The 13,568-nt window shown below is 32.9% G+C and overlaps 1 protein-coding gene across 2 annotated transcripts in view; it reads right to left on the minus strand.

Annotated features, from left to right (window-relative positions):
• The window catches only part of LOC114329770 (bone morphogenetic protein 1), a 1,195,441-nt gene that overhangs the window by 1,128,734 nt on the left and 53,139 nt on the right, over window positions 1–13,568 (minus strand). For both annotated transcript variants that reach the window (XM_050650132.1, XM_050650131.1), the window contains exon 2: window positions 4,539–4,601. The gene's annotated coding sequence lies outside the window, so the exon portion shown is untranslated. The remainder of the gene's footprint in view (window positions 1–4,538; window positions 4,602–13,568) is intronic.

Below are 13,568 nucleotides of genomic sequence, written 5' to 3' on the forward strand. Positions count from 1 at the left end.
AAAATAAATTTTGCAATCCAGTTTTCGCAAAAAAAAATTCATGTTTTCAAAATGCTGCAACTCTTAAAATAATGCAGACAGCTAGTTGATTTTTTTTACATATAAAAGGATACTGTACCTATCATTTGCAATTAGCAAAATTAAAATCAGTTAACTACTACGGGCGTCAGGAATTTTTTTAAATAAACATTAATTTTTGGTGCTACGCGCAGGACAGCGGATACGTTCGCTCTGATTGGGCATTCCAATGACCTTTGATAAGGTTTGATAAATTTTAATTTTTAGTACATTTCGAAATAAATTATTACATATTTTTATTTCAAAATAAAAACACATACTCTGTTCTTTGAAATAACACTTTTTTTAGCAAAAACTTTCTTTGTTCATATATTTTAACTTACAAAATAAAAGTGTATTATTGTTAAACTTATGCAATTGTTTAAACAATTTTTCACAAACAGTAATCAAATTAGTTTGATTTTTGTGGAATTAAAATATGAACATACAACAAAATATAGAGTAAGAATATAATATATTAGATAAAGATTGGAAGAAATTTTGGTGGAAATCAACTTGTGTGAATCGAATACCGCTGCCCTGCGCGTAGCACCAAAAATTAATTTTTATTTTAAAAAATTCCTGACACCGTGGTATTTAACCGATATTAATTTTGCAAATCGCAAATGAAAGTTACAGTATTCTTCTATTTGCAAAAAAAAATTAACTTGCTATCTGCTCTATTTTCAGTCCTGCAACATTTTGAAAAAACGAATTGTTTTTGCCAAAGCCGGATTTCAAAATTTATTTTGCAAAATCTATTGAGCATACCTTAAATAAATTTACAGTCTTGTTTTATCATATCATAAAGTTTTTCTGGGTGAAATATGAAGGTCCTAAGTTTAGCAGAAATGGTTGAAAAACGTAAAATGCGAATACTTGTTTTTTATGTTTTTTTCGCAATTATTGCTATTTTGCAACGGAATGGGACGTTTCATCGCCGCCGGTTCATCGCCGCCGTTTCGATGCCGCCGGTTCATCGCCGGTCCATTTCATCGCCGTCATATCTCGCATTTTCTAGAATTCCTAATTAATACTAAAAATAAATAATAAATGTAACTGTCGAAAATTCGGAAATATATCAGATAGCGATTAATTGACTGGCGATGAATCGGCCGGCATCGGCATCGAACTGGCGGCATCGAAACGGCGGCGATGAAACGTCCTAGACCCTTTTGCAACAAGGGTAACAATTTTAAAAATTTTTAACCAATCTTGTATGGTAGGAAATTTAATTACACAACCTTTATTTTAGTGTAACTTTTCTCGAAAGTGAATACTTTTAAAGTTATAATCAAAAAACGAAGAAAAAAATCGAATTTTTCCTTCATTTTTTGACATTTTGAATATTTAAACAATGTTCCGGACCTTTTTGAGTGGGAGGATAACTCAATTTTTATTATATAGGTTAATTCCAAGCAATTTCTGCAAAAAAATTAGAGTCACCTCTCAACGTCCATCTCAAAGCAGATCCGCCCTGGACTACTTAGGAACAACAGTTAATTCAAGTTATGATCAGGCAAAGGAGATACGTATAAGAATATAAAAAGTAATAGCGTCGAATGGAGGCATGGGCAATGACCGCAATATTAATGAAGAAAGTAAGGGACTTCGAAATGTGGGCCTACCGACGTATATTAGGTACGTATACATGTATGTATGTATATGTATGTATATCCTGCACCAAGCACGTGACCAACGAGGAGGTACTACGTAGGATAGGTAAGGAGAGAGAGGTAGGAATAACTAGAAAAAAAATAGAGTTTAAATACTTGGGTCACGTTATGAGGCACAGTAAATAAAGAGTACTTCATTCAAGGGAAAAAAGACATCAGAAGGGGTCCAGGGAGAAGAGTCACTCGTGGCTCCAAAACTTGCAGAAACGGTTCGAATTGTATATGCCGAAATATTCAGATTTGCCGTAAACAAAGTTAGAATAGCCATGATAATTGACAATGTTCGAAAATTGGAAGTAAGTATTTGAGATGTGGCTACATCGAACAATACCTAAAATTCCTTGACTCTCCAGGTCACAAATGAGAAGTTCTTCAGAAAAATTAAGAAGAACCGAGAACTACTGACCACCATCAAATCTCGAAAGTTATAATACTTCGGGCACATTATGAGAAATGAATTCAGATATGAACATCTATCATGGTAGGGGAGCCCAAGCGGGAAATTTTGCAGTTACTCGAGCGCGTCAGATTATCATATGGGGAAACAATTGGTACCCTGCAGATGTACCTATACCATATATTGGCTCTTAACATAGGGGAGTTCGTTAAGGGGTGCCACTCCACGGAGAAGGGGTGGGAGGTTACTTTAAAATCTTAAATAGGAGCTCCCATTTTTTATTGAAGATTTGGATTCCTTACATAATAGGTCTGGATCCCGCGTATGAAAAAAAAGTTGATTAATACCAAGCTGAAAATGTGTTACTAACTTAAGGGCGTCTAGTCGGACAAACTTTGGTATATGGGAACACTGGAACAGGGGAAGTTTTAATTGTGGAACAAGTTAAAAATTTGGAACGGTCAGACCACGAAAACGTCCCATGTATTTTGTACGAAAGAACTTCCAATTGATTTGTTACCCTTTCATTAAACTCTCATGCAAAAATCAGGCTGCTATTTATCACCTGTCATAATTCCTGTCATATGACATTTTCTACGTGTTCCACTCATTATAACGCCCATTTGGTGATAAATAGCAGCATGATTTTTGCATGAGAGTTTAATGAAAGGGTAACAAATCAATTGGAAGTTCTGTCGGACAAAATGCATGTGACGTTTTCGTGTTCTGACCGTTCCAAATTTTTAACCTATTCCACAATTAAAACTTCCCCTGTTCCAGTGTTCCCATATATCAAAGTTTGTCCGACTAGACACCCTTAAGCTATTAACAAATTTTCAGCTTGCTATTAATCAACTTTTTTTTCATACGCGGGATCCAGACCTATAAAAATAAGTAACTTTTATTCGAAACATTTTTTCAAATTATGGATAGATGGCGTTATAATCGTAAGAAACGATTGTTGGAAATGGAAAATTAAATTAAAAAATGGCAAGCGCGCACTAAAATGGAAAACTTTACTTAACTTTTTTTGGTTTTAGGACCTACTCTTCACAACCCAATAGGTCCCCATAACGCTCGAGTGACTGCACATTTAGCATACTTTGCTCCCCTACCATCAGCCATCCAGCTAGAAAAAATATTTGGAAAGAGAGTTCCAGGAAGAAGAAGAACATCCTGGTTGAAGAACCTCAGAACCTGGTTCGACACAACATAATGTGCAGCTTTTCGATGCTGCAGATAAGGTAAACATTACCATGATGATCGCCAACATTCGTCACGGATGGACACATCAAGAAGAAAAACACCGATAGACAATAAATAATAGACATAATTTTGGGTCCTTACTAATTTGCTCTTAAGGGTCAGGGCTCACGACGCAACTCTTTTAAAGCTACAGTCTAAATCAGTGATGGGCAAAGCACGGCCCGCGGGCCAACTCCGGCCCGCGAATGTATTTAATCTGGCCCGCCGAGGATCCATCTAAATGGATAGTATATGGCCCGCTTTAACACAAAACGCATTTTTCTTATAATTCCAGCCTTGCTCTAGAATTTCTTAAATTTTGTGGCCCCCATTAAAAAAGTTTGCCCACCACTGGTCTAAATCCAATTGTACTCTAAACTATTTTGTTATCATCACAGCGTAAAAACATAGGGATTTGCCCACGAGACGATTTGTCTGAAACCTGCCTTCAACCGATGTTTGCATCATGGGTGCTGGCCCTTAGGGTTAAGGTTACCCCTTTCAGAAATGATGTGGTATCATACCATTGTGAAGTATAGCAGTATTATTTTTGCTGACGTAAAAAAATTGGGAAAAAATGAGAATGAGAAGACGGGGTAGACCAAAGCTGAGGTGGATGGACGGGGTAACATAAGATGCCGAGAAGATCGGAGTCGGCAACTGGAAAATGCAAGCAAGGGACAGAACAGAATGCCGTAGAAAGCTTGAGAAGGTCGAGGCCCTCTAAGGGCTGTAGCACCAAGATTATGATGATGATGATGACGTAAAACAATGGTTTTATATCATACGTTATATACCCTGTTCGACGAACATACGCCTGTCTTGGATTATCGCGAGAACGAATATTTTACTGTGCAAATTATGAAGAACGAAATTAAATTGCAAAATACATTGTTGTTTATTGGAACAATTATTAGAGCCATTTATTTTCGCACTTCTTATGTTGCACACTAAAATATTTGTTGTCGCGATAATTCAACACAGGCGTATATTCGTGGAATAGCCCATAATTATGTTTGTTGTACACTACCAAACTTATTACAACCAGATTAAATATTTCTGTAGGATCACAACTAACCTGATGAAATATTTTTTTTATGAAAACTTGAAAAAGTTTATGAAGATACGTTATATAATATAATAAAGATATTTAAAGAACTTACCATATCGTCAGTGTCGGTAGCAAGGTCGGGAGGTAAACGACAGGCCTTAACCTACGATTTCACCTGAAATAAAAATAAATAATTATTATTACATTGGCTGCAAGTATTATTCAACCCTCTCATTAACGGCATCATGTCAACTGTCACTTACATTTAATTGATGTAATGAATGTACCTCTCAGCTTTTGAATTCGTTGGAGTTTATGTTAGTCTAAATGTAGTCAACTGTATTGATTTTAGTTTGTCATCATATATTGTTGGTCCGTTATAACTTTTCTCATGCGTCACGATTCATTTTCAAACAAATTAAGTCAAAACATAAAGTGAAACGAACGTCGATGTGTATATACATTTTGTATACTGTTTATTATATACTACACACATCGGCGTACGTTTCACTTTATGTTTTGACTTAATTTGTTTGAAAATGAATCGTGACGCATGGGAAAAGTTATAGCGGAAGAACACTATAAGTCATCCTCATCATCCTAGTGCTATAAGTATTATGTGTTTGTATTTTCAAATTAACAGAACCATCTTCTCAGCTTCCTGTGTCACCTGGTGTGTTCACTTGTACCTTAGTCTATCCCATTTATCATTTCCATTAGTTACGTTAGTGTGATTAGTTTTATCATACTACATTCTTTGAAACGGCACCTTCACATACAGTTTTTACCAGGTTTGTTTAATTGTTCAATTGAAACCCATATTTGAATCAGAAAAAATTGGCAGTTGCCCCTGCTAATTTTTCAAATTAACATTTTTTTCTGTTTTCTGACAGCAGTAAAATGTATTTCAAATTCAATAAATTATATACATTCTTCTTTTTGTCTCAATTAATTTAATTCAAAAAAATTTTTGGGCACCCTGTATAAATAATTATGCTATTGTTTATATTATTGAATAGAGAATTGTATAGCCTTTAAAATGAGCTATCACACGACCCATATTCTTATTTAAAAAAATTATCGATTGCGTCATCACGCTTAGATGGATGACATCACTAGTATGCCAAAAATTATAATTTAAAAATAAAAATCGACCTGATTCGTAATTTATCTCCAGAGTCGCCTATTTTTGAGAAAATGAATGTATTCCAACTCAAACGTCCTAACTGTACCTATAACTTCAGAGGCTTATATCTTAAAAACATGATTTTTTGGAGCCACGCGCCCATTGAATCTTTTGTTCTGCACATCAAGGACTACCAAAACCCAAAGTTTCGGAGCATTTGACAGAGAGCCATTTCCCATAAGGTTTCTGCGGGATCCTTTTTAAAGACACCTCAAAAGAGAATGAATTTTGCTGTGGAGACCACAACTTATCGTTGAATCATGGTAAACAAAAAATTGAAAAATATATTTTTTTAGCTTTTGAGTTCCTCGTGGTATCGCTGTCGAGTTTTTTAGTTTTATTGACTTTTGATTTTTTGGTATCACTCAGAAGCCAAAACAACGAATTTTTTTGCAAAATAGTGGTAAAAATCAACATATTTATTATTCCTTTATAATTCCTTCCCTCTCGTCTTCACTGCAGCATCCATTTGACTTGCAAATTGTAGAAGTCTTGGAGGTGTCACCAGGAAAGTGTACCAATAAGTTTTCAATTTAAAAATCTTTTAGTAATATTTTTAATATTTTCAATATGAATAATTTACTATTAGGATTGAAAACTACTTCGTCTTTCAATGCCAGATGGCGCTAGCCACCTACTATCATCACTTCAGTTGCAATGGGTGGGAAAACCTCTCGATGCGAATCAGTTAAAATATGGAGAACAGTGCCTACGTTCCTTCCGATGAAGGCTCCAATAAGAGCCGAAAATCGCGGTTCAAGGGGCTGGACTGCACTCCATATTCTAATTGAAAAGTAAGATTGTTTTGCCTTCGAATTGCAACTGAATAAAAATGGTATACATTTTTATTTTATAGTCGTATTACTCCGTAGAGTAACTAGGTGCATTTTTCCGTTGGAACTTTACCAGCTGCAGACGGGGGATGTGAATTGCATAGTGTAGAATTCCTTCCCTCTCGTCTTCACTGCAGCATCCATTTGACTTGCAAATTGTAGAAGTCTTGGAGGTGTCACCAGGAAAGTGTACCAATAAGTTTTCAATTTAAAAATCTTTTAGTAATATTTTTAATATTTTCAATATTAATAATTTACTATTAGGATTGAAAACTACTTCGTCTACTACTTCGTCGTATATTTATTATTGTAAAAAAGATAATGTGTGTGTACTTTGTACGCACGTAAGAAGTTATACTTATATTATATGATTTTAACGAAATTAATATACTTTAAACAGTTTGTTATATTTTATTTAAATATTAAACTAATTTTAATACTTACTACTTTCCAAAAAATTTTATTAAAACAATACCAAAAATAAAATAAAAATAAAAAAATAAAACACAAACAAACACATTGAAAAATGCCACAAATGATTTCTGAACAATAATTGTTTGCAAAAATTTTAATTAAATACGTATTTTCTGAAAAAAAAAATCAGTTTAACTTTAGACTTTAAATTTTAAGTTGGTACATTTATCAATCAGTGCCGGTTTATCCACTGGGCGCTTGGGGCGGGCGCCCAGGGGCCCGAAGGGAGCTAGAAGGGACCCGTCGCTTTTATTAATAAAAAAAAATTTGCTAAATAATCTAGGTACATATTTTACGAAATAGAGAAAAAGACGACGAAATACCTGTGATTTCAAAATAGTCTGATTTTAACACTGATGACTTTATAAGAACTGTGATAACTTTTAATCCAAAAATTAATTCCTTAGAAAATTGGAAAAAATGCACGAAGCTGGAGATAAAGCTTATTATAGAAGATGATATAGAACTAAATGAAAGCAACTTTTATAGAATAAAACCCAATGAAGGTAAAGAGAAGAGAGATTGGCCGATATACGACGGAAGTGTTAAAGCTGTTTATTGTTAACGATGCAAATTATTTTGTATTGAAAAAAAAATAATTTAACTGATTTTGGATGTATCCACTGGCAACATTTAAATAGATTGCTCAAATGTCACGAAGAAAGTAATGAACTCTATGGTTTTATTAATAACAATAAATATCATCATTAATTGGAGTTATAGACGCTGGCACAGTATAAAGAGGGAACCTCTATATACTGTGACGCTGGCTTGAAAGAGAAAATAGAACGCGAAGCTGACTATTGGGTAAAGGTCCTAAGAAGAGTTGTCACCATTTAAATTATTTGCTTTTCAAGGACAAGCTCCCATGAGGATTTAACGAGTCGTCATAAAGGAAATTACTTAAGTTTTCTTGTATACTTGGCCTTTGACACCTTCTTATCTGAGCATTTACAGCGGAATGCGATTAAAGGAAAAGATTCAGTTAGCTGTCTGACCAAATTTGCAATGAATTCCAGTTAAGCAATAATAAAGACAAAAAATTAACACTTAAAATTGAAGCCAAGGCAGTGCAGAATAAAATGGATACTTTTGAGACAGTTCTATTGACACTGATTTGGGCAAGAATTTTAAAACGAGTGAATGCAACAAGTAATACGTTAAAAACTGTGGACTTGAACGTGTCAACTGGAGTAGAATTAATGGCATCTGTTTTGAGCTTTGTTGGAGACGTAGTAAGAAATAAGTTAAGCAAAATTGAAGTAGAATCCAAAAATATTTTGGCGAGGATATCTCAAACATATCCTTTAGAGTTAACCTTCAGAGAACAAAGAAAAGAGAAACATTTTTCGATGAAGCAGGTGAAAGTGAAACAATTTTAAAGGGGCAAGTGAGATTCAGAATTGAAGTATTTAATGTTATATGCGACAATATTACTCAAGATCTTTTAAAGAGAAATTAATGATACAAAGGTGTTACATCAGCTGTTAGATGTTTTTTGAGCTAAATAAGAAGTCAATGAAGACGTCAATTGATTCTTTATGCGAGAAATATAAAAAAGATGTTGATAAAACCAAAGAGAACTTGCATAATGAAATTACTCATTTTATAACGTTATGCCAAAATTTAAATAAACAGTTGAAACATTTGGTGTCATACAGGATGTAAACTCAATTTTTCCCTATATTTTAACTTTATTGCAAGTTTATTTTACAATACCAATTTCTAATGCATTAGGCGAGCAGTCTTTTTCGGCCCTAAAATGAATAAAGATATATTTAAGGTCAAATTTGGGTCAAGAAAACCTAGACGCATTATCAGTATGGTATTATACAAAATGAAGAACTGGAGCAACTGAACGTTGCTATTTAGTAGTATATAGCAGTTGGATAATTATTCAGTCATGAAAACATTGACATTGACATGAAAACAGTATCATTGGATAGGTCATGAAAAAAAGTGATCTAATTTTTATCTTATGTATTTTTTAGAATATTATGTTTGTTTGTTTGTCATGTGCTGTTTTGTGGAACTTTCTGTTTTTATATATTTTTAAATGATTTTTTGGAATATTTTTTTTGCTTTTATTTATGTTTGTTTTACAAAATTTATTGTATAGATTTTACAATAAACATTTATAGTTAATGCATGTGTTTTCTTGTTAAAAACTGATAACGAATAGCAATGAAGGGGGCCCCTAAATATCCAGCGCCCAGGGCCCGAAGTTAGGTTAAACCGGCACTGTTATCTATGCAATACATATGGGCACATATGGGTAAATGTCAACTTTAAACAGAACTTTAGTTAATGTTCAGTTTAAGTTGATTATAAAAACTTAATGTTTAACTTTAAATTTGATTATTACTTAGACTTTATAATCTTGAAGTAATTTCATACTTTTTTAAAGTACATTTATTTTTTTAACCAGAGATACTCTCTGAAGTTATTTATTTAAAATAAATGAATTATTTTAGTGTGAGGAATACTAGAATTCATTGGGTAATATTTTTATTTTCTCCAGAGTAACATCTAAAGATTATTTTGATACTTTAAAATTTTTATGATTAATCATTTAAATTAACTATATACATTGACTTAATGATTACTTTATTATGAGTATTTATTTTTGACTTGTTCTGAACGATTACTACTGCATATATTTATTTCTGGTTAGAACGGTGTGTTCTTGTTTTCTTTGAGAAAAATTTCTCACATGTGTTCGGAATTTTCAAGTGTACAACGTTCCTGTTTTCTTTGAGAAAAATTTCTCATTTGTGTTCAAAATTTTTCTGATGGGTGAAAGGTGACGTTACAAATTTTCTTCGTAAAAACTCGTTGGCGACCTCTTTTGTTATCTTCTATTTACTATCTCTCTTTTCATTTAATAATGGAATTTTTTTTCAAAATAAAAAAAATGTTTTACTTTAAAACCAATTCTTTTTAATGAGCACTTTTAACCAAATATACTTATAGATCATTTAAACAATACATAAGTAAAGTAACTTGTGAAGCGGTAACGATTAATTTTATTTAAGATACTAATTAGGGGGTGATTTTCGCGATTCGCTTTACCAAAAAATAAAAGGGACCAATAATATTTTTAGCATAACTCACTTACTTAGAATGTTAAAAGATTTTTTTAAACAAAAATAAACCTTTTTTTTCAACACTTTAAAAAAGTTGTAATGAGATTTCCCTGAAAATTGCTCCTTTTTTTGGTTATTTCACGTTGAAATATTCGATTTGGAATTTGACGAATAAGAACCTATTTTTCATTAGCTACAACTCTGCTTCTACTGAGTCTAGAGGCTTCAAGCGCACACATTTTTTTTTCACCCCCGAGAAAATATTTTTCCCAATTTTTGTAAAATGGAGGAGATGTAGAATTGTAAACTTTCTCTTATATAATATTAGACAATTATTTCAACTACCTCTTCCCAAATTTTCATCCTTCCTTTATTTTTTGGAGGTTTTCGTAAAGTCTTGTGTTGTTTGATTGGGCTAGATGGGTAAAGGTCGACCTGGATTCGGATCCCGTACTATAAGGTCTGATCTTGTAAAAAATGTTGTCATGTTCTTGATGGAATGGGAATTTCTTTTTTTGGGTTACACTAGCTATTAACATTAATTTGCTCACAAATATTTTGTTTTTAGTTTTTTAAAATTAGTATTATAAAATATTATTAAAAACATTATAGTGATTTTGACCGCCATTATTAACCCGTCCTTATTTTCAAAAATCAATTTCAACTTAGTACCCCATTCCACCGGGTATCCCTACATATTATTTTGAGTGAAACAGTTTGAAAAATTTTCGGTACAATAAATGAATAACCATTCTGTATTATCCCCTACAAAAGATTAGCCATTTTACCTCTCATTGCACACTCAAACAATTTATATAAATGGATTTTCACATAATACCGCAATATTCCACCGACGCATTGTAAAACTGTTTTTAATTGGAAAAATGTTTAAGGCATACTCAATTTAAATTGAAATATTTGAAATTATTCAATAATAATTAACTCATAAATAATTTATTTTGCAAATAAAATTTCATATGTCATTAATATTATAAATCTCTCTTTATTGCATGTTAAATACATAGTTAAACGCTAAATAAAAAGGGAGTATAGAATAAATATACAGTATGATGCAGAACTGTGGAATAATTTCGTTATTTCAGAAACAGACGACTTTTAAAAAAACAATAAAACACGTCAATTTTAATTTTTGAAACGCCATTATTTGCTATATTATGTGTTGGACATTACGTCATCAGTGTTGGCTTAATGAGGTCACGGGACAACTTATTTTAAAGGTCTCCTAATCAGCTTTGCAACGATGTATTATTCAAATATTTATTGTTGCTTCTTCTTCTTCAAGTGCCGTCTCCTAATCGGAGGTTGGATATCATCATCACTATCTTTACTCTATCCACCGCTGCTCTAAAGTATTCTATAGAACTATGTCCATGCTATTCTAAGCATCCTTCTGTAACACCACATTTCAAATGCCTGTGGTTTATTTATGTGTTCTTGCTTTAATGTCCAGCTTTCAAGTCCATATTGTAGTATCGAGAACACGTAGCATCTCAAAGCTCTTACTCTCAGTTATAAGCTAAGGTCTTTGTTGCAGAGAACTGTTTTCATTTTTATAAACGCATTTCTTGCTACTTCTCTCCTGGTTCTTATTTCTGTTGTTTGATCATTTTTCTCTGAAATCCAGGTTCCTAGGTATTTGTATTTATCAACCCTTTCTATCGGTACATTTCCCAAATGTATGCTTGTTTGTATGTTTGTTTTCTTAGTTATTATCATGTATTTGGTCTTTTTTATATTCATTTTTAGTCAATATTCTTCACAGAAATTGTTTGTTTTGTTTAGTAGTAGTTGGAGTTGCTCAGCAGAGCTTGTCATAATCACGGTGTCATCTGCATATCTTATGTTGTTAATAGATCTTCCGTTAATTATTATTCCTTCACTTTGAGATAGCAATGCTTTTTCAAAAATGGCTTCACTATATGCATTAAAGAGTAATGGAGACGGAGACATAATACATCCCTGCCGAACTCCTCTCCTGATTTCAATTTCTGGACTGGGTTCGTTATCTATTACAATTTGTGCTCTTTGATTCCAGTAAAGGTTTGTTATTATTCGTAAGTCCCTTTTGTCTATGTTTTTTGTCTTTGGAATTTGGACTAATTTTTCATGTCTTACTTTGTCAAAAGCTGTCTTAAAATCAACGTAACAAACGTGTTCTTCTATTTCTGAGCATTGTTCTTTTAACCATTGTTCTTTAGCCTGCTTAATTTTTGATTTTATTTGTTTATTCACATTTTTGTACATCTGATTATTTTGTTTTTATGCCGACGTCTTTCTTTCATTAAATCTAAGATTTCCCCGTCATCCATTGATTCTTTTTGTATCTGGTTGGTGTAAAAATTTCTTTTTCACATTTATCTATTTCTGTCTTTATTAATAACCATTTTGTCTCTGTTTCAGTATTTTGCTGGATTTGTTCTTTGACATTCATTAAACGGTTATTAATTTCATCTGTCAGGCGTTGTTTTATGAGTGGGTTTCTTAGTTTACTTGTATCGATTTTTACATCTGTTGTTCTGCGTTTTATTATTTTCATTTTGAGCCTAATTTTGGTCACTACTGGGTTGTGATTTGATCCTATGTCGGCACCTGGATAGGTTTATTGTTGCAGTATGTATTAACTAAAGTGCATGCCTCTACAGAGGAAAAGGAAGACGATGTCAAAGAAAAATTCTATGAAGAACTAGAAGCTGCATACCATTCATGCCCAAAGAATGGCATCAACATTATTTATGGTGATCTCAACGCAAAAATAGGAAAAAAACAACAATACCTACCAAAGCACAGCCTCAGTGAAGTATCCAATGACAATAACATCAGATTAATAAATCTAGCAACTTCCCTTAACATGGACATTGCCAGCACATGCTACCAGCGAAAAAATATGCATAAGGGAACGTGGAGATCTCCAAATGGAGTTACAGTAAACATGATCGATCAAGTTATTATTTACTCTAAACATCACTCAGACGTAATAAACGTATGCAGCAAAAGGGGGGCAAATGCAGACTCGGATCACTACCTAGTGTAAAGTGGAATAAGTGCCAGAGTTTCAAACATAAAAAAAGAAAAGGGATCCAAAATTGAAAAATATGAAATAAAAAACTTAGTAGACAACAGCAAAAAGGCAAAATACAAAGAATATATAAAAGGAAGGCTACAAAATAGACAAAAGCACGAGGATATAAACAGAGAATGGGAAGCGTAAAAACATCATACAAGACGCTACCAAAGAGACCCTGGGTCTACAAAAAAGGTCAAATCAACTGAAGGGCAGTGGTTTGATGAAAAGTGTCCTAACCTGACAGAGAGAAAAAATAATGCATATCAACGACTACAACAACGACATAGAATACGACAGGCATAGGAGGAATATAAAATGCTAAGGAGGGAAGAGAAGAAAATACATCGCAGAAAAAAATAGAACATATAGAAAAAGAACTCCAAGAAATGGAAGAACTAAATAAACTAACAGAAATCAGAAAATTCTACCAAAAACTTGACAAAGGCAGAAAAGAATTTAAATTAAGAACAATGGTGTG

Source organism: Diabrotica virgifera, chromosome 5 (assembly GCF_917563875.1).
Source record: "Diabrotica virgifera virgifera chromosome 5, PGI_DIABVI_V3a".
Classification (NCBI taxonomy): Eukaryota; Metazoa; Arthropoda; class Insecta; order Coleoptera; family Chrysomelidae; genus Diabrotica; species Diabrotica virgifera.